Here is a 19262-nt window from a genome sequence, read left to right as displayed (position 1 = left end):
TGCGATATGGCCGAGAAATGTAATTTTGATGTTCACTCCCAAACCGCTGCGCAGAAGTCAACCAAACTTCACCCAATAGTGTATTTTATCACAATCTAGTAGTTACATTTGGAAATTTAGTTCTAGGACATTTGATTTGAGCGCAATCCTCAAACTTAGGTCAAAAAAGCCATTTAAGCCTTTTCACAGTGAGATCTATGCGATATGGCCGAGAAATGTAATTTTGATGTTAACTCCCAAACCGCTGCGCAGAAGTAAACCAAACTTCACCCAATAGTGTATTTTATCACAATCTAGTAGTTACATTTGGAAATTTAGTTTTAGGACATTTGGTTTGAGCGCAATCTTCAAACTTAATTAAAAAAAGTCATTTAAGCCTTTTCACAGTGAGATCTATGCGATATGGCCGAGAAATGTAATTTTGATGTTCACTCCCAAACCGCTGCGCAGAAGTCAACCAAACTTCACCCATTAGTGTATTGTATCACAATCTAGTAGTTACATTTGGAAATTTGGTTCTAGGACATTTGATTTGAGCGCAATCCTCAAACTTAGGTCAAAAAAGCCATTTAAGCCTTTTCACAGTGAGATCTATGCGATATGGCCGAGAAATGTAATTTTGATGTTAACTCCCAAACCGCTGCGCAGAAGTAAACCAAACTTCACCCAATAGTGTATTTTATCATAATCTAGTAGTTACATTTGGAAATTTAGTTCTAGGACATTTGGTTTGAGCGCAATCTTCAAACTTAATTTAAAAAAGTCATTTAAGCCTTTTCACAGTGAGATCTATGCGATATGGCCGAGAAATGTAATTTTGATGTTAACTCCCAAACCGCTGCGCAGAAGTCAACCAAACTTCACCCAATAGTGTATTTTATCACAATCTAGTAGTTACATTTGGAAATTTAGTTCTAGGACATTTGGTTTGAGCGCAATCTTCAAACTTAATTAAAAAAAGTCATTTAAGCCTTTTCACAGTGAGATCTATGCGATATGGCCGAGAAATGTAATTTTGATGTTCACTCCCAAACCGCTGCGCAGAAGTCAACCAAACTTCACCCAATAGTGTATTTTATCACAATCTAGTAGTTACATTTGGAAATTTAGTTTTAGGACATTTGGTTTGAGCGCAATCTTCAAACTTAATTTAAAAAAGTCATTTAAGCCTTTTCACAGTGAGATCTATGCGATATGGCCGAGAAATGTAATTTTGATGTTAACTCCCAAACCGCTGCGCAGAAGTAAACCAAACTTCACCCAATAGTGTATTTTATCACAATCTAGTAGTTACATTTGGAAATTTAGTTCTAGGACATTTGGTTTGAGCGCAATCTTCAAACTTAATTAAAAAAAGTCATTTAAGCCTTTTCACAGTGAGATCTATGCGATATGGCCGAGAAATGTAATTTTGATGTTAACTCCCAAACCGCTGCGCAGAAGTCAACCAAACTTCACCCAATAGTGTATTTTATCACAATCTAGTAGTTACATTTGGAAATTTAGTTCTAGGACATTTGATTTGAGCGCAATCTTCAAACTTAGGTCAAAAAAGCCATTTAAGCCTTTTCACAGTGAGATCTATGCGATATGGCCAAGAAATGTAATTTTGATGTTAACTCCCAAACCGCTGCGCAGAAGTCAACCAAACTTCACCCAATAGTGTATTTTATCACAATCTAGTAGTTACATTTGGAAATTTAGTTCTAGGACATTTGATTTGAGCGCAATCCTCAAACTTAGGTCAAAAAAGCCATTTAAGCCTTTTCACAGTGAGATCTATGCGATATGGCCGAGAAATGTAATTTTGATGTTAACTCCCAAACCGCTGCGCAGAAGTAAACCAAACTTCACCCAATAGTGTATTTTATCACAATCTAGTAGTTACATTTGGAAATTTAGTTTTAGGACATTTGGTTTGAGCGCAATCTTCAAACTTAATTAAAAAAAGTCATTTAAGCCTTTTCACAGTGAGATCTATGCGATATGGCCGAGAAATGTAATTTTGATGTTCACTCCCAAACCGCTGCGCAGAAGTCAACCAAACTTCACCCATTAGTGTATTGTATCCCAATCTAGTAGTTACATGTGGAAATTTGGTTCTAGGACATTTGATTTGAGCGCAATCCTCAAACTTAGGTCAAAAAAGCCATTTAAGCCTTTTCACAGTGAGATCTATGCGATATGGCCGAGAAATGTAATTTTGATGTTAACTCCCAAACCGCTGCGCAGAAGTCAACCAAACTTCACCCAATAGTGTATTTTATCACAATCTAGTAGTTACATTTGGAAATTTAGTTTTAGGACATTTGGTTTGAGCGCAATCTTCAAACTTAATTAAAAAAAGTCATTTAAGCCTTTTCACAGTGAGATCTATGCGATATGGCCGAGAAATGTAATTTTGATGTTCACTCCCAAACCGCTGCGCAGAAGTCAACCAAACTTCACCCATTAGTGTATTGTATCACAATCTAGTAGTTACATGTGGAAATTTGGTTCTAGGACATTTGATTTGAGCGCAATCCTCAAACTTAGGTCAAAAAAGCCATTTAAGCCTTTTCACAGTGAGATCTATGCGATATGGCCGAGAAATGTAATTTTGATGTTAACTCCCAAACCGCTGCGCAGAAGTAAACCAAACTTCACCCAATAGTGTATTTTATCATAATCTAGTAGTTACATTTGGAAATTTAGTTCTAGGACATTTGATTTGAGCGCAATCCTCAAACTTAGGTCAAAAAAGCCATTTAAGCCTTTTCACAGTGAGATCTATGCGATATGGCCGAGAAATGTAATTTTGATGTTAACTCCCAAACCGCTGCGCAGAAGTCAACCAAACTTCACCCAATAGTGTAATTTATCACAATCTAGTAGTTACATTTGGAAATTTAGTTCTAGGACATTTGGTTTGAGCGCAATCTTCAAACTTAATTAAAAAAAGTCATTTAAGCCTTTTCACAGTGAGATCTATGCGATATGGCCGAGAAATGTAATTTTGATGTTAACTCCCAAACCGCTGCGCAGAAGTCAACCAAACTTCACCCAATAGTGTATTTTATCACAATCTAGTAGTTACATTTGGAAATTTAGTTCTAGGACATTTGGTTTGAGCGCAATCTTCAAACTTAATTAAAAAAAGTCATTTAAGCCTTTTCACAGTGAGATCTATGCGATATGGCCGAGAAATGTAATTTTGATGTTCACTCCCAAACCGCTGCGCAGAAGTCAACCAAACTTCACCCAATAGTGTATTTTATCACAATCTAGTAGTTACATTTGGAAATTTAGTTCTAGGACATTTGATTTGAGCGCAATCCTCAAACTTAGGTCAAAAAAGCCATTTAAGCCTTTTCACAGTGAGATCTATGCGATATGGCCGAGAAATGTAATTTTGATGTTAACTCCCAAACCGCTGCGCAGAAGTAAACCAAACTTCACCCAATAGTGTATTTTATCACAATCTAGTAGTTACATTTGGAAATTTAGTTTTAGGACATTTGGTTTGAGCGCAATCTTCAAACTTAATTAAAAAAAGTCATTTAAGCCTTTTCACAGTGAGATCTATGCGATATGGCCGAGAAATGTAATTTTGATGTTCACTCCCAAACCGCTGCGCAGAAGTCAACCAAACTTCACCCATTAGTGTATTGTATCACAATCTAGTAGTTACATTTGGAAATTTGGTTCTAGGACATTTGATTTGAGCGCAATCCTCAAACTTAGGTCAAAAAAGCCATTTAAGCCTTTTCACAGTGAGATCTATGCGATATGGCCGAGAAATGTAATTTTGATGTTAACTCCCAAACCGCTGCGCAGAAGTAAACCAAACTTCACCCAATAGTGTATTTTATCATAATCTAGTAGTTACATTTGGAAATTTAGTTCTAGGACATTTGGTTTGAGCGCAATCTTCAAACTTAATTTAAAAAAGTCATTTAAGCCTTTTCACAGTGAGATCTATGCGATATGGCCGAGAAATGTAATTTTGATGTTAACTCCCAAACCGCTGCGCAGAAGTCAACCAAACTTCACCCAATAGTGTATTTTATCACAATCTAGTAGTTACATTTGGAAATTTAGTTCTAGGACATTTGGTTTGAGCGCAATCTTCAAACTTAATTAAAAAAAGTCATTTAAGCCTTTTCACAGTGAGATCTATGCGATATGGCCGAGAAATGTAATTTTGATGTTCACTCCCAAACCGCTGCGCAGAAGTCAACCAAACTTCACCCAATAGTGTATTTTATCACAATCTAGTAGTTACATTTGGAAATTTAGTTTTAGGACATTTGGTTTGAGCGCAATCTTCAAACTTAATTTAAAAAAGTCATTTAAGCCTTTTCACAGTGAGATCTATGCGATATGGCCGAGAAATGTAATTTTGATGTTAACTCCCAAACCGCTGCGCAGAAGTAAACCAAACTTCACCCAATAGTGTATTTTATCACAATCTAGTAGTTACATTTGGAAATTTAGTTCTAGGACATTTGGTTTGAGCGCAATCTTCAAACTTAATTAAAAAAAGTCATTTAAGCCTTTTCACAGTGAGATCTATGCGATATGGCCGAGAAATGTAATTTTGATGTTAACTCCCAAACCGCTGCGCAGAAGTCAACCAAACTTCACCCAATAGTGTATTTTATCACAATCTAGTAGTTACATTTGGAAATTTAGTTCTAGGACATTTGATTTGAGCGCAATCTTCAAACTTAGGTCAAAAAAGCCATTTAAGCCTTTTCACAGTGAGATCTATGCGATATGGCCAAGAAATGTAATTTTGATGTTAACTCCCAAACCGCTGCGCAGAAGTAAACCAAACTTCACCCAATAGTGTATTTTATCATAATCTAGTAGTTACATTTGGAAATTTAGTTTGAGGACATTTGGTTTGAGCGCAATCTTCAAACTTAATTAAAAAAAGTCATTTAAGCCTTTTCACAGTGAGATCTATGCAATATGGCCGAGAAATGTAATTTTGATGTTAACTCCCAAACCGCTGCGCAGAAGTCAACCAAACTTCACCCAATAGTGTATTTTATCACAATCTAGTAGTTACATTTGGAAATTTAGTTTTAGGACATTTGGTTTGAGCGCAATCTTCAAACTTAATTAAAAAAAGTCATTTAAGCCTTTTCACAGTGAGATCTATGCGATATGGCCGAGAAATGTAATTTTGATGTTCACTCCCAAACCGCTGCGCAGAAGTCAACCAAACTTCACCCATTAGTGTATTGTATCACAATCTAGTAGTTACATGTGGAAATTTGGTTCTAGGACATTTGATTTGAGCGCAATCCTCAAACTTAGGTCAAAAAAGCCATTTAAGCCTTTTCACAGTGAGATCTATGCGATATGGCCGAGAAATGTAATTTTGATGTTAACTCCCAAACCGCTGCGCAGAAGTCAACCAAACTTCACCCAATAGTGTATTTTATCACAATCTAGTAGTTACATTTGGAAATTTAGTTTTAGGACATTTGGTTTGAGCGCAATCTTCAAACTTAATTAAAAAAAGTCATTTAAGCCTTTTCACAGTGAGATCTATGCGATATGGCCGAGAAATGTAATTTTGATGTTCACTCCCAAACCGCTGCGCAGAAGTCAACCAAACTTCACCCAATAGTGTATTTTATCACAATCTAGTAGTTACATTTGGAAATTTAGTTTTAGGACATTTGGTTTGAGCGCAATCTTCAAACTTAATTTAAAAAAGTCATTTAAGCCTTTTCACAGTGAGATCTATGCGATATGGCCGAGAAATGTAATTTTGATGTTAACTCCCAAACCGCTGCGCAGAAGTCAACCAAACTTCACCCAATAGTGTATTTTATCACAATCTAGTAGTTACATTTGGAAATTTAGTTTTAGGACATTTGGTTTGAGCGCAATCTTCAAACTTAATTAAAAAAAGTCATTTAAGCCTTTTCACAGTGAGATCTATGCGATATGGCCGAGAAATGTAATTTTGATGTTAACTCCCAAACCGCTGCGCAGAAGTAAACCAAACTTCACCCAATAGTGTATTTTATCATAATCTAGTAGTTACATTTGGAAATTTAGTTTGAGGACATTTGGTTTGAGCGCAATCTTCAAACTTAATTAAAAAAAGTCATTTAAGCCTTTTCACAGTGAGATCTATGCAATATGGCCGAGAAATGTAATTTTGATGTTAACTCCCAAACCGCTGCGCAGAAGTCAACCAAACTTCACCCAATAGTGTATTTTATCACAATCTAGTAGTTACATTTGGAAATTTAGTTTTAGGACATTTGGTTTGAGCGCAATCTTCAAACTTAATTTAAAAAAGTCATTTAAGCCTTTTCACAGTGAGATCTATGCGATATGGCCGAGAAATGTAATTTTGATGTTCACTCCCAAACCGCTGCGCAGAAGTCAACCAAACTTCACCCATTAGTGTATTGTATCACAATCTAGTAGTTACATGTGGAAATTTGGTTCTAGGACATTTGATTTGAGCGCAATCCTCAAACTTAGGTCAAAAAAGCCATTTAAGCCTTTTCACAGTGAGATCTATGCGATATGGCCGAGAAATGTAATTTTGATGTTAACTCCCAAACCGCTGCGCAGAAGTAAACCAAACTTCACCCAATAGTGTATTTTATCATAATCTAGTAGTTACATTTGGAAATTTAGTTCTAGGACATTTGGTTTGAGCGCAATCTTCAAACTTAATTAAAAAAAGTCATTTAAGCCTTTTCACAGTGAGATCTATGCGATATGGCCGAGAAATGTAATTTTGATGTTAACTCCCAAACCGCTGCGCAGAAGTCAACCAAACTTCACCCAATAGTGTATTTTATCACAATCTAGTAGTTACATTTGGAAATTTAGTTCTAGGACATTTGATTTGAGCGCAATCCTCAAACTTAGGTCAAAAAAGCCATTTAAGCCTTTTCACAGTGAGATCTATGCAATTCAATTCAATTCAATTCAATTCAATTCAATTTTATTTGTATAGCCCTCAATCACAACAGAGGTCTCAAAGGACTTTACAGAGGCAATATGATACACAATTAGAAATGAAGCAACAAAGATGAATAGATACAGTTCAAGTCCTGGGTATCCCCTATCCTTAAGACCCTCCATGCCGGCAAGGAAAAACTCCAAAAACTCCAGAGTCAATTGGGAGAAAAATGAGAAACCTTGGGGAGTACCACAGTCAGGAGAGATCCACTCCCAGGACGGATAGACAGGAACCCCAGAACGGCTAATGGAAATTAGCAAGCGAAATTATAGTCCGTAAAAATACAGTGGAGTAAAGGAGCAAGAAGAGGTCCCTCTAGTCAGATGAGACGGGGGTAGCAGCGAGGACGTCTATCCAGCCAGGGGTCCGGACAGTCAGGAGGCTGCAGCTGAAAAATAGCCCCTCCCCAGAGGGGAGGGGGGAAAGGGGACACCGGGTGACTAGTGATGAAGAGACTAGACAACTAGATATTAACATTGGAAAATAGAAATAAAGTAAGACAAGTGGTAGGTAGAGTAAGAAAAGGAGATAGAACTCAGCGGCTGTACTGCCCCCCAGCATTATAGCTTCTAGTGCAACTTAAACTGTGAGTCTATTCCGACTTCAACTAGCCTAACTATAAGCTTTGTCGAATAGGAACGTTTTTAATCTAATCTTAAATGTGCAAACTGTCTCGGCTTCTTTAATACTAGCTGGAAGCTGATTCCATAAAACAGGGGCTTGGTGGCTAAAGGCTCTAGCTCCGACAGTACTTTTATGAACCCTGGGAACTACCAGTAGACCTGCATTCTGAGATCGGAGTGTTCTGTTGGGGCGGTATGGAACCAGAGCATCGGTGAGATAAGATGGCCCCAACCCATTAATGGTCTTAAATGTAAGAAGGAGTATTTTAAATTTAATTCTAAACTCGACTGGAAGCCAGTGAAGTGCCTGGAGCACAGGGGTGATGTGCTCTCTTCTATTGGTTCCTGTTAAAAGTCTTGCTGCTGCGTTTTGGACTAGCTGAAGACCTTTTAGAGAGCTTTTAGGACAAGCTGCAAGTAGGGAGTTACAGTAATCCAATCTCGATGTAACGAACGCGTGAATTAATTTTTCTGCATCGCTTTTAGATAAAATATTTCTAATTTTGGCGATGTTGCGCAGGTGAAAGAAAGCCGTTCTACAGGTTTGTTTAATGTGTGCTTTAAACGATAAGTCAGGGTCAAATAAAATTCCTAGGTTTTTAACTGTGGCGCTGGAGGCTACACTTACATTGTCCAGAGTGACTATCTGGGCAGATAAAGAGTCTCTAACACTTTTCGAGCCTATTATAAGGACTTCTGTCTTTTCAGGGTTAAGTAGAAGATAGTTAGTGCTCATCCAGGTATTTATATCTCGGACGCAGGCGCTTAGTTTTTCTACTTGCCTGACCTGCTCAGGTTTAATTGATAAATACAGTTGTGTGTCGTCAGCGTAACAATGAAAGTTAATGCTATGTTTTCTGATGATGTTACCTAGAGGAAGCATATACAGCGTAAACAAGATGGGCCCGAGGACAGATCCTTGCGGCACACCATAACTAACTCTAGAGTACGATGATGATTGCTGGTTTACATTGACAAACTGGTACCTATTAGATAAATATGATTTAAACCAGCAGAGGGCTGCTCCTCTAATGCCTATGTCACATTCTAATCTCTGCAATAAGATATTATGGTCGATTGTGTCAAAGGCTGCGCTCAGGTCCAGCAGAACCAGGATCGAGACTAATCCAACGTCAGCGGCAAGTAACAAGTCATTAGTTACTTTAACTAATGCGGTTTCAGTGCTATGATGAGCTCGAAAGCCAGACTGGAACTGTTCAAATAAACTATTGTCCTGTAGGTGCTGACAGAGCTGTTTAATTACCACTCTTTCAAGGACTTTGGAGAGAAATGGTAAGTTAGAAATAGGTCTATAATTGGCCAGAATATCAGGATCAAGAGTAGGTTTTTTCAAGAGCGGTTTAATAACTGCATATTTAAAGGACTGCGGCACGTAGCCAGTAACTAATGAGGTATTTATTATATTTAAGATAGTGTCAATAGTTAGAGGCAGGGTCTCTTTAAAAAGTTTGGTTGGGATTGGGTCAAGGAGGCACGTTGATGGTTTGGAGGACATTATAATTGAAGTTACATCAATTTGGTCTACAGTGGTAAAGTTATTTAATATTTTAGAGGGGTTTATAGGAGATTCCGAATTCTTTGTCTGCACTTTATCAGACCTAATAATTGGAAGTGATTCATTTATTTTATTTCTAATAGTTGCGATTTTATTGTTAAAAAATTTTAGGAAGTCATCACAGCTAAGGGTGGTTGGGATATAAGGTTCTATTGAGGTGTGACTGTTTGTCAGCCTTGCTGAACAGAAACCTAGGATTATTTTTGTTTTCCTCTATTAAGGATGAGTAATATCTGGTTTTAGCCGTGCGCAAGGCCTGCTTATATGTCACTAAGCTGTGTTTCCAAGCAGAGAGGGTGTGCTCTGTGTTGGAACGGCGCCAAAGTCTTTCTAATTTACGTGTCGATTGTTTAAGAGAGCGTGTTTCAGCATTATACCAGGGAGATGCTCGTCTCGGCTTGACAAACTTTAATTTGGAGGGAGCGACGACATCTAGGGTGGTACGAAACGTAAACAGAACACGATCAACAAACTCGTCATTAACAGCAAGGCCGGACATCACTCCTTCATAATTAGATGACATGGAGGCAAATATAGGCTGAATTATCTGTTTATACTCTGAAACAGAGTGATCACCTAATGTCCTTTTCATCTGAGTTCTAATCACTGGTGGTGGATTATCTTGAAGCACAAACCGAAAGGTAATTAGAAAATGATCAGACAGTACAGGGTTGTGGGGATGGACACTAAGATCACTAATCTCAGTACCGTAGGTTAAAATCAAGTCCAGGGTGTGCTTGTGACTATGAGTTGGTTTATTTACATTTTGAATGAAGCCAGTCCCATCTAGTAGGTCATTAAAGGCCTTACCAAGGGAGTCACCTTCATCGTCAACATGTATATTAAAATCCCCTACAATTATAATTCTATCCCAGCTTAGCAAAATACTAGATAAAAAGTCAGAGAAATCTAACAAAAACTGTGAGTAGGGACCAGGGGGACGGTAAACCACTATGAACAGAACTGGTTTTTGGTTCTTCCAGTTAGCGTCTATAATTGATAGTGCTAGACTTTCAAAGGAGTTATAAATGTAATTAGCTTTACTTTTTGGGCTCATACCTAAACAAGAGTGTGATATTACTGCCACCCCCCCTCCACGGCCCGTGCTTCTAGCTGTGTGAAAATTCACGTGACTTGGGGGTGTGGATTCATTAAGTCTAACAAAGTCATCCTGCTGAAGCCAGTCAGGGCCAAAATATGAATATTGTAATCCCCAATTAAGTCATTAACTAACAGAGATTTGGGCGAGATTGACCTGATGTTTAATAATCCGCATCTTATATATTTATTAAGAGCTAATTTATTTTCACTGCTATCAGGGGCTATATGTATTAAATTCTTTGGTCTCGTTCCTATAGTACTCGGTTTTCCCCTGTTCACTATACGAGGCACGGACACAGTCTCTATCTTCTGTCCTGAATTTTGGATTTGTGACAGCTCGGAAAGAGGCGAGTGGTCACTACTAACAGTGTTATGTTTTACACTACAACACTGCGCCCGGGCCCCCACTCTCAAGTGTCACTTTGGGAGACTTAGTTTGGCGGCCAAATTTCGAGTTAAGAGAGCAGCACCGTCCCAAGTCGGATGAATGCCGTCTCGGCGCATGAGCCCGGGCTTGCCCCAAAACGCGTGCCAGTTATCAACAAAGACTATATCGTTTTCTGGGCACCATCTAGACAACCAGCGGTTAAATGATGAGAATCTAGAGTACATCTCATCATTGACCAAATTAGGCAGAGGACCAGAGAAAACTACGGTGTCCGCCATCGACTTAGCAAGTTCACACACCGAGGCTACGTTTAATTTAAGCACCTCAGACTGTCTCCGCCGGGCGTCGTTACCGCCTGCGTGAATCACGATACGGCGGAACCTCTTCCTACTCTGCTTTAAGAGTCTGAGGTTTCCTTCGATGTCACCGACTCTGGCCCCTGGGTAACACCTGACAGACACCGCCGGGTGCTTCACGTCTCTAACTATGGAGCTTCCAATTACGAGAGTGTCTGGTTCAGCCGGTGTGTCGCTGAGGGGGGCAAACCTATTGCTGACGTGAAGCTGCTGGTGCACTAAGGTTGTGCGTTTACCACTGCGCTTCCCCCGTACAGTCACAAATCCCTCCTTAATTTCCCCCGGCTGCACGGCTCGCTGGGGGGCTAACTGCGCTAGCAATCCTACTACTGCAAGCACGACCTGCCACTACCTGGCTATAGCTAGGACTAGCTTTCGTCTCTAGAGTGCAGAGCCGTGCTTCTAGCTCAGAAACCCTGGTCTCCAACCCTGAGACTAAGCTACACTTCCTACAGCTACTACTGTCCTCGACGAAGGAGCCAGGGTGCTCGCTATACATACAGCACACTGAGCAGAAAAGACGGGAGGACGAAGGCAGAGGGCTAGCCATAGCTCGGATAAGCTAGGCTAGCAAGATAGAGCTAAAGAGGAGAGGAGAGTAGTTTTAATCCACGATCTGTCCGATCGTGGAATAAAACAAAATAAGGAGCACTAGGAGAGCCGAACTAGCCTAGGATCGATTCTCCGATGTGTCCGTTGGATAAAACAAATTGAGGAGCACTAGGAGATTAGCGACTAGTAGCAGCGCTAACAAACAAACGATACACTCACCGGATGTGACGTCACAGGAAAAAACTCCTAGCAATATGCAATATGGCCGAGAAATGTAATTTTGATGTTAACTCCCAAACCGCTGCGCAGAAGTAAACCAAACTTCACCCAATAGTGTATTTTATCATAATCTAGTAGTTACATTTGGAAATTTAGTTCTAGGACATTTGGTTTGAGCGCAATCTTCAAACTTAATTAAAAAAAGTCACTTAAGCCTTTTCACAGTGAGATCTATGCGATATGGCCGAGAAATGTAATTTTGATGTTAACTCCCAAACCGCTGCGCAGAAGTCAACCAAACTTCACCCAATAGTGTATTGTATCACAATCTAGTAGTTACATTTGGAAATTTAGTTTTAGGACATTTGGTTTGAGCGCAATCTTCAAACTTAATTAAAAAAAGTCATTTAAGCCTTTTCACAGTGAGATCTATGCGATATGGCCGAGAAATGTAATTTTGATGTTAACTCCCAAACCGCTGCGCAGAAGTAAACCAAACTTCACCCAATAGTGTATTGTATCACAATCTAGTAGTTACATGTAGAAATTTGGTTCTAGGACATTTGATTTGAGCGCAATCCTCAAACTTAGGTCAAAAAAGCCATTTAAGCCTTTTCACAGTGAGATCTATGCGATATGGCCGAGAAATGTAATTTTGATGTTAACTCCCAAACCGCTGCGCAGAAGTCAACCAAACTTCACCCAATAGTGTATTTTATCATAATCTAGTAGTTACATTTGGAAATTTAGTTCTAGGACATTTGGTTTGAGCGCAATCTTCAAACTTAATTAAAAAAAGTCATTTAAGCCTTTTCACAGTGAGATCTATGCGATATGGCCGAGAAATGTAATTTTGATGTTAACTCCCAAACCGCTGCGCAGAAGTCAACCAAACTTCACCCAATAGTGTATTTTATCACAATCTAGTAGTTACATTTGGAAATTTAGTTCTAGCACATTTGATTTGAGCGCAATCCTCAAACTTAGGTCAAAAAAGCCATTTAAGCCTTTTCACAGTGAGATCTATGCGATATGGCCGAGAAATGTAATTTTGATGTTAACTCCCAAACCGCTGCGCAGAAGTAAACCAAACTTCACCAAATAGTGTATTTTATCATAATCTAGTAGTTACATTTGGAAATTTAGTTCTAGGACATTTGGTTTGAGCGCAATCTTCAAACTTAATTAAAAAAAGTCATTTAAGCCTTTTCACAGTGAGATCTATGCGATATGGCCGAGAAATGTAATTTTGATGTTAACTCTCAAACCGCTGCGCAGAAGTCAACCAAACTTCACCCAATAGTGTATTTTATCACAATCTAGTAGTTACATTTGGAAATTTAGTTTTAGGACATTTGGTTTGAGCGCAATCTTCAAACTTAATTAAAAAAAGTCATTTAAGCCTTTTCACAGTGAGATCTATGCGATATGGCCGAGAAATGTAATTTTGATGTTAACTCCCAAACCGCTGCGCAGAAGTCAACCAAACTTCACCCAATAGTGTATTGTATCACAATCTAGTAGTTACATGTGGAAATTTGGTTCTAGGACATTTGATTTGAGCGCAATTCTCAAACTTAGGTCAAAAAAGCCATTTAAGCCTTTTCACAGTGAGATCTATGCGATATGGCCGAGAAATGTAATTTTGATGTTAACTCCCAAACCGCTGCGCAGAAGTAAACCAAACTTCACCCAATAGTGTATTTTATCATAATCTAGTAGTTACATTTGGAAATTTAGTTCTAGGACATTTGGTTTGAGCGCAATCTTCAAACTTAATTAAAAAAAGTCATTTAAGCCTTTTCACAGTGAGATCTATGCGATATGGCCGAGAAATGTAATTTTGATGTTAACTCCCAAACCGCTGCGCAGAAGTCAACCAAACTTCACCCAATAGTATATTTTATCACAATCTAGTAGTTACATTTGGAAATTTAGTTCAAGGACATTTGATTTGAGCGCAATCCTCAAACTTAGGTCAAAAAAGCCATTTAAGCCTTTTCACAGTGAGATCTATGCGATATGGCCGAGAAATGTAATTTTGATGTTAACTCCCAAACCGCTGCGCAGAAGTCAACCAAACTTCACCCAATAGTGTATTGTATCACAATCTAGTAGTTACATTTGGAAATTTAATTTTAGGACATTTGGTTTGAGCGCAATCTTCAAACTTAATTTAAAAAAGTCATTTAAGCCTTTTCACAGTGAGATCTATGCGATATGGCCGAGAAATGTAATTTTGATGTTAACTCCCAAACCGCTGCGCAGAAGTAAACCAAACTTCACCCAATAGTGTATTGTATCACAATCTAGTAGTTACATGTAGAAATTTGGTTCTAGGACATTTGATTTGAGCGCAATCCTCAAACTTAGGTCAAAAAAGCCATTTAAGCCTTTTCACAGTGAGATCTATGCGATATGGCCGAGAAATGTAATTTTGATGTTAACTCCCAAACCGCTGCGCAGAAGTCAACCAAACTTCACCCAATAGTGTATTTTATCATAATCTAGTAGTTACATTTGGAAATTTAGTTCTAGGACATTTGGTTTGAGCGCAATCTTCAAACTTAATTAAAAAAAGTCATTTAACCTTTTCACAGTGAGATCTATGCGATATGGCCGAGAAATGTAATTTTGATGTTAACTCCCAAACCGCTGCGCAGAAGTCAACCAAACTTCACCCAATAGTGTATTTTATCACAATCTAGTAGTTACATTTGGAAATTTAGTTCTAGCACATTTGATTTGAGCGCAATCCTCAAACTTAGGTCAAAAAAGCCATTTAAGCCTTTTCACAGTGAGATCTATGCGATATGGCCGAGAAATGTAATTTTGATGTTAACTCCCAAACCGCTGCGCAGAAGTCAACCAAACTTCACCCAATAGTGTATTTTATCATAATCTAGTAGTTACATTTGGAAATTTAGTTCTAGGACATTTGGTTTGAGCGCAATCTTCAAACTTAATTAAAAAAAGTCATTTAAGCCTTTTCACAGTGAGATCTATGCGATATGGCCGAGAAATGTAATTTTGATGTTAACTCCCAAACCGCTGCGCAGAAGTCAACCAAACTTCACCCAATAGTGTATTTTATCACAATCTAGTAGTTACATTTGGAAATTTAGTTCTAGCACATTTGATTTGAGCGCAATCCTCAAACTTAGGTCAAAAAAGCCATTTAAGCCTTTTCACAGTGAGATCTATGCGATATGGCCGAGAAATGTAATTTTGATGTTAACTCCCAAACCGCTGCGCAGAAGTAAACCAAACTTCACCAAATAGTGTATTTTATCATAATCTAGTAGTTACATTTGGAAATTTAGTTCTAGGACATTTGGTTTGAGCGCAATCTTCAAACTTAATTAAAAAAAGTCATTTAAGCCTTTTCACAGTGAGATCTATGCGATATGGCCGAGAAATGTAATTTTGATGTTAACTCTCAAACCGCTGCGCAGAAGTCAACCAAACTTCACCCAATAGTGTATTTTATCACAATCTAGTAGTTACATTTGGAAATTTAGTTTTAGGACATTTGGTTTGAGCGCAATCTTCAAACTTAATTAAAAAAAGTCATTTAAGCCTTTTCACAGTGAGATCTATGCGATATGGCCGAGAAATGTAATTTTGATGTTAACTCCCAAACCGCTGCGCAGAAGTCAACCAAACTTCACCCAATAGTGTATTGTATCACAATCTAGTAGTTACATGTGGAAATTTGGTTCTAGGACATTTGATTTGAGCGCAATTCTCAAACTTAGGTCAAAAAAGCCATTTAAGCCTTTTCACAGTGAGATCTATGCGATATGGCCGAGAAATGTAATTTTGATGTTAACTCCCAAACCGCTGCGCAGAAGTAAACCAAACTTCACCCAATAGTGTATTTTATCATAATCTAGTAGTTACATTTGGAAATTTAGTTCTAGGACATTTGGTTTGAGCGCAATCTTCAAACTTAATTAAAAAAAGTCATTTAAGCCTTTTCACAGTGAGATCTATGCGATATGGCCGAGAAATGTAATTTTGATGTTAACTCCCAAACCGCTGCGCAGAAGTCAACCAAACTTCACCCAATAGTATATTTTATCACAATCTAGTAGTTACATTTGGAAATTTAGTTCAAGGACATTTGATTTGAGCGCAATCCTCAAACTTAGGTCAAAAAAGCCATTTAAGCCTTTTCACAGTGAGATCTATGCGATATGGCCGAGAAATGTAATTTTGATGTTAACTCCCAAACCGCTGCGCAGAAGTCAACCAAACTTCACCCAATAGTGTATTGTATCACAATCTAGTAGTTACATTTGGAAATTTAGTTCTAGGACATTTGATTTGAGCGCAATCCTCAAACTTAGGTCAAAAAAGCCATTTAAGCCTTTTCACAGTGAGATCTATGCGATATGGCCGAGAAATGTAATTTTGATGTTAACTCCCAAACCGCTGCGCAGAAGTAAACCAAACTTCACCCAATAGTGTATTGTATCACAATCTAGTAGTTACATGTAGAAATTTGGTTCTAGGACATTTGATTTGAGCGCAATCCTCAAACTTAGGTCAAAAAAGCCATTTAAGCCTTTTCACAGTGAGATCTATGCGATATGGCCGAGAAATGTAATTTTGATGTTAACTCCCAAACCGCTGCGCAGAAGTCAACCAAACTTCACCCAATAGTGTATTTTATCATAATCTAGTAGTTACATTTGGAAATTTAGTTCTAGGACATTTGGTTTGAGCGCAATCTTCAAACTTAATTAAAAAAAGTCATTTAAGCCTTTTCACAGTGAGATCTATGCGATATGGCCGAGAAATGTAATTTTGATGTTAACTCCCAAACCGCTGCGCAGAAGTCAACCAAACTTCACCCAATAGTGTATTTTATCACAATCTAGTAGTTACATTTGGAAATTTAGTTCTAGCACATTTGATTTGAGCGCAATCCTCAAACTTAGGTCAAAAAAGCCATTTAAGCCTTTTCACAGTGAGATCTATGCGATATGGCCGAGAAATGTAATTTTGATGTTAACTCCCAAACCGCTGCGCAGAAGTAAACCAAACTTCACCAAATAGTGTATTTTATCATAATCTAGTAGTTACATTTGGAAATTTAGTTCTAGGACATTTGGTTTGAGCGCAATCTTCAAACTTAATTAAAAAAAGTCATTTAAGCCTTTTCACAGTGAGATCTATGCGATATGGCCGAGAAATGTAATTTTGATGTTAACTCTCAAACCGCTGCGCAGAAGTCAACCAAACTTCACCCAATAGTGTATTTTATCACAATCTAGTAGTTACATTTGGAAATTTAGTTTTAGGACATTTGGTTTGAGCGCAATCTTCAAACTTAATTAAAAAAAGTCATTTAAGCCTTTTCACAGTGAGATCTATGCGATATGGCCGAGAAATGTAATTTTGATGTTAACTCCCAAACCGCTGCGCAGAAGTCAACCAAACTTCACCCAATAGTGTATTGTATCACAATCTAGTAGTTACATGTGGAAATTTGGTTCTAGGACATTTGATTTGAGCGCAATTCTCAAACTTAGGTCAAAAAAGCCATTTAAGCCTTTTCACAGTGAGATCTATGCGATATGGCCGAGAAATGTAATTTTGATGTTAACTCCCAAACCGCTGCGCAGAAGTAAACCAAACTTCACCCAATAGTGTATTTTATCATAATCTAGTAGTTACATTTGGAAATTTAGTTCTAGGACATTTGGTTTGAGCGCAATCTTCAAACTTAATTAAAAAAAGTCATTTAAGCCTTTTCACAGTGAGATCTATGCGATATGGCCGAGAAATGTAATTTTGATGTTAACTCCCAAACCGCTGCGCAGAAGTCAACCAAACTTCACCCAATAGTATATTTTATCACAATCTAGTAGTTACATTTGGAAATTTAGTTCAAGGACATTTGATTTGAGCGCAATCCTCAAACTTAGGTCAAAAAAGCCATTTAAGCCTTTTCACAGTGAGATCTATGCGATATGGCCGAGAAATGTAATTTTGATGTTAACTCCCAAACCGCTGCGCAGAAGTCAACCAAACTTCACCCAATAGTGTATTTTATCACAATCTAGTAGTTACATTTGGAAATTTAGTTCTAGGACATTTGATTTGAGCGCAATCTTCAAACTTAATTTAAAAAAGTCATTTAAGCCTTTTCACAGTGAGATCTATGCGATATGGCCGAGAAATGTAATTTTGATGTTCACTCCCAAACCGCTGCGCAGAAGTCAACCAAACTTCACCCAATAGTGTATTGTATCACAATCTAGTAGTTACATTTGAAAATTTTGTTCTAGGACATTTTGTTTGAACGCAATCATCAAACTTAATTAAAAAAGTCATTTAAGCCTTTTCACAGTGAGATCTATGCGATATGGCCGAGAAATGTAATTTTGATGTTAACTCCCAAACCGCTGCGCAGAAGTCAACCAAACTTCACCTATTAGTGTATTGTATCACAATCTAGTAGTTACATGTGGAAATTTGGTTCTAGGACATTTGATTTGAGCGCAATCCTCAAACTTAGGTCAAAAAAGCCATTTAAGCCTTTTCACAGTGAGATCTATGCGATATGGCCGAGAAATGTAATTTTGATGTTAACTCCCAAACCGCTGCGCAGAAGTCAACCAAACTTCACCTATTAGTGTATTGTATCACAATCTAGTAGTTACATGTGGAAATTTGGTTCTAGGACATTTGATTTGAGCGCAATCCTCAAACTTAGGTCAAAAAAGCCATTTAAGCCTTTTCACAGTGAGATCTATGCGATATGGCCGAGAAATGTAATTTTGATGTTAACTCCCAAACCGCTGCGCAGAAGTCAACCAAACTTCACCCAATAGTGTATTGTATCACATTCTAGTAGTTACATTTGAAAATTTCGTTCTAGGACATTTGGTTTGAGCGCAATCATTAAACTTAGGTCAAAAAAGCCATTTAAGCCTTTTCACAGTGAGATCTATGCGATATGGCCGAGAAATGTAATTTTGATGTTAACTCCCAAACCGCTGCGCAGAAGTCAACCAAACTTCACCCAATAGTGTATTGAATCACAATCTAGTAGTTACATTTGAAAATTTTGTTCTAGGAAATTTTGTTTGAGCGCAATCATCAAACTTAATTTAAAAAGTCATTTAAGCCTTTTCACAGTGAGATCTATGCGATATGGCCGAGAAATGTAATTTTGATGTTAACTCCCAAACCGCTGCGCAGAAGTCAACCAAACTTCACCCATTAGTGTATTGTATCACAATCTAGTAGTTACATGTGAAAATTTGGTTCTAAGACATTTGATTTGAGCGCAATCCTCAAACTTAGGTCAAAAAAGCCATTTAAGCCTTTTCACAGTGAGATCTATGCGATATGGCCGAGAAATGTAATTTTGATGTTAACTCCCAAACCGCTGCGCAGAAGTCAACCAAACTTCACCCAATAGTATATTGTATCACATTCTAGTAGT

The 19262-nt window shown here is 38.0% G+C and overlaps 1 pseudogene; it reads right to left on the bottom strand.

Annotated features, from left to right (window-relative positions):
- Positions 1-9074: 9074 nt before the first annotated feature.
- LOC130911300 (uncharacterized) lies at positions 9075-11677 on the bottom strand (annotated as a pseudogene).
- Positions 11678-19262: the final 7585 nt, after the last annotated feature.

This window comes from Corythoichthys intestinalis, unplaced genomic scaffold, assembly GCF_030265065.1.
Source record: "Corythoichthys intestinalis isolate RoL2023-P3 unplaced genomic scaffold, ASM3026506v1 HiC_scaffold_24, whole genome shotgun sequence".
NCBI classification, from domain to species: domain Eukaryota; kingdom Metazoa; phylum Chordata; class Actinopteri; order Syngnathiformes; family Syngnathidae; genus Corythoichthys; species Corythoichthys intestinalis.
The sequence above is the reverse complement of the archived record's forward strand: the minus strand, read 5'-3'. Positions and strand labels throughout refer to the sequence as shown.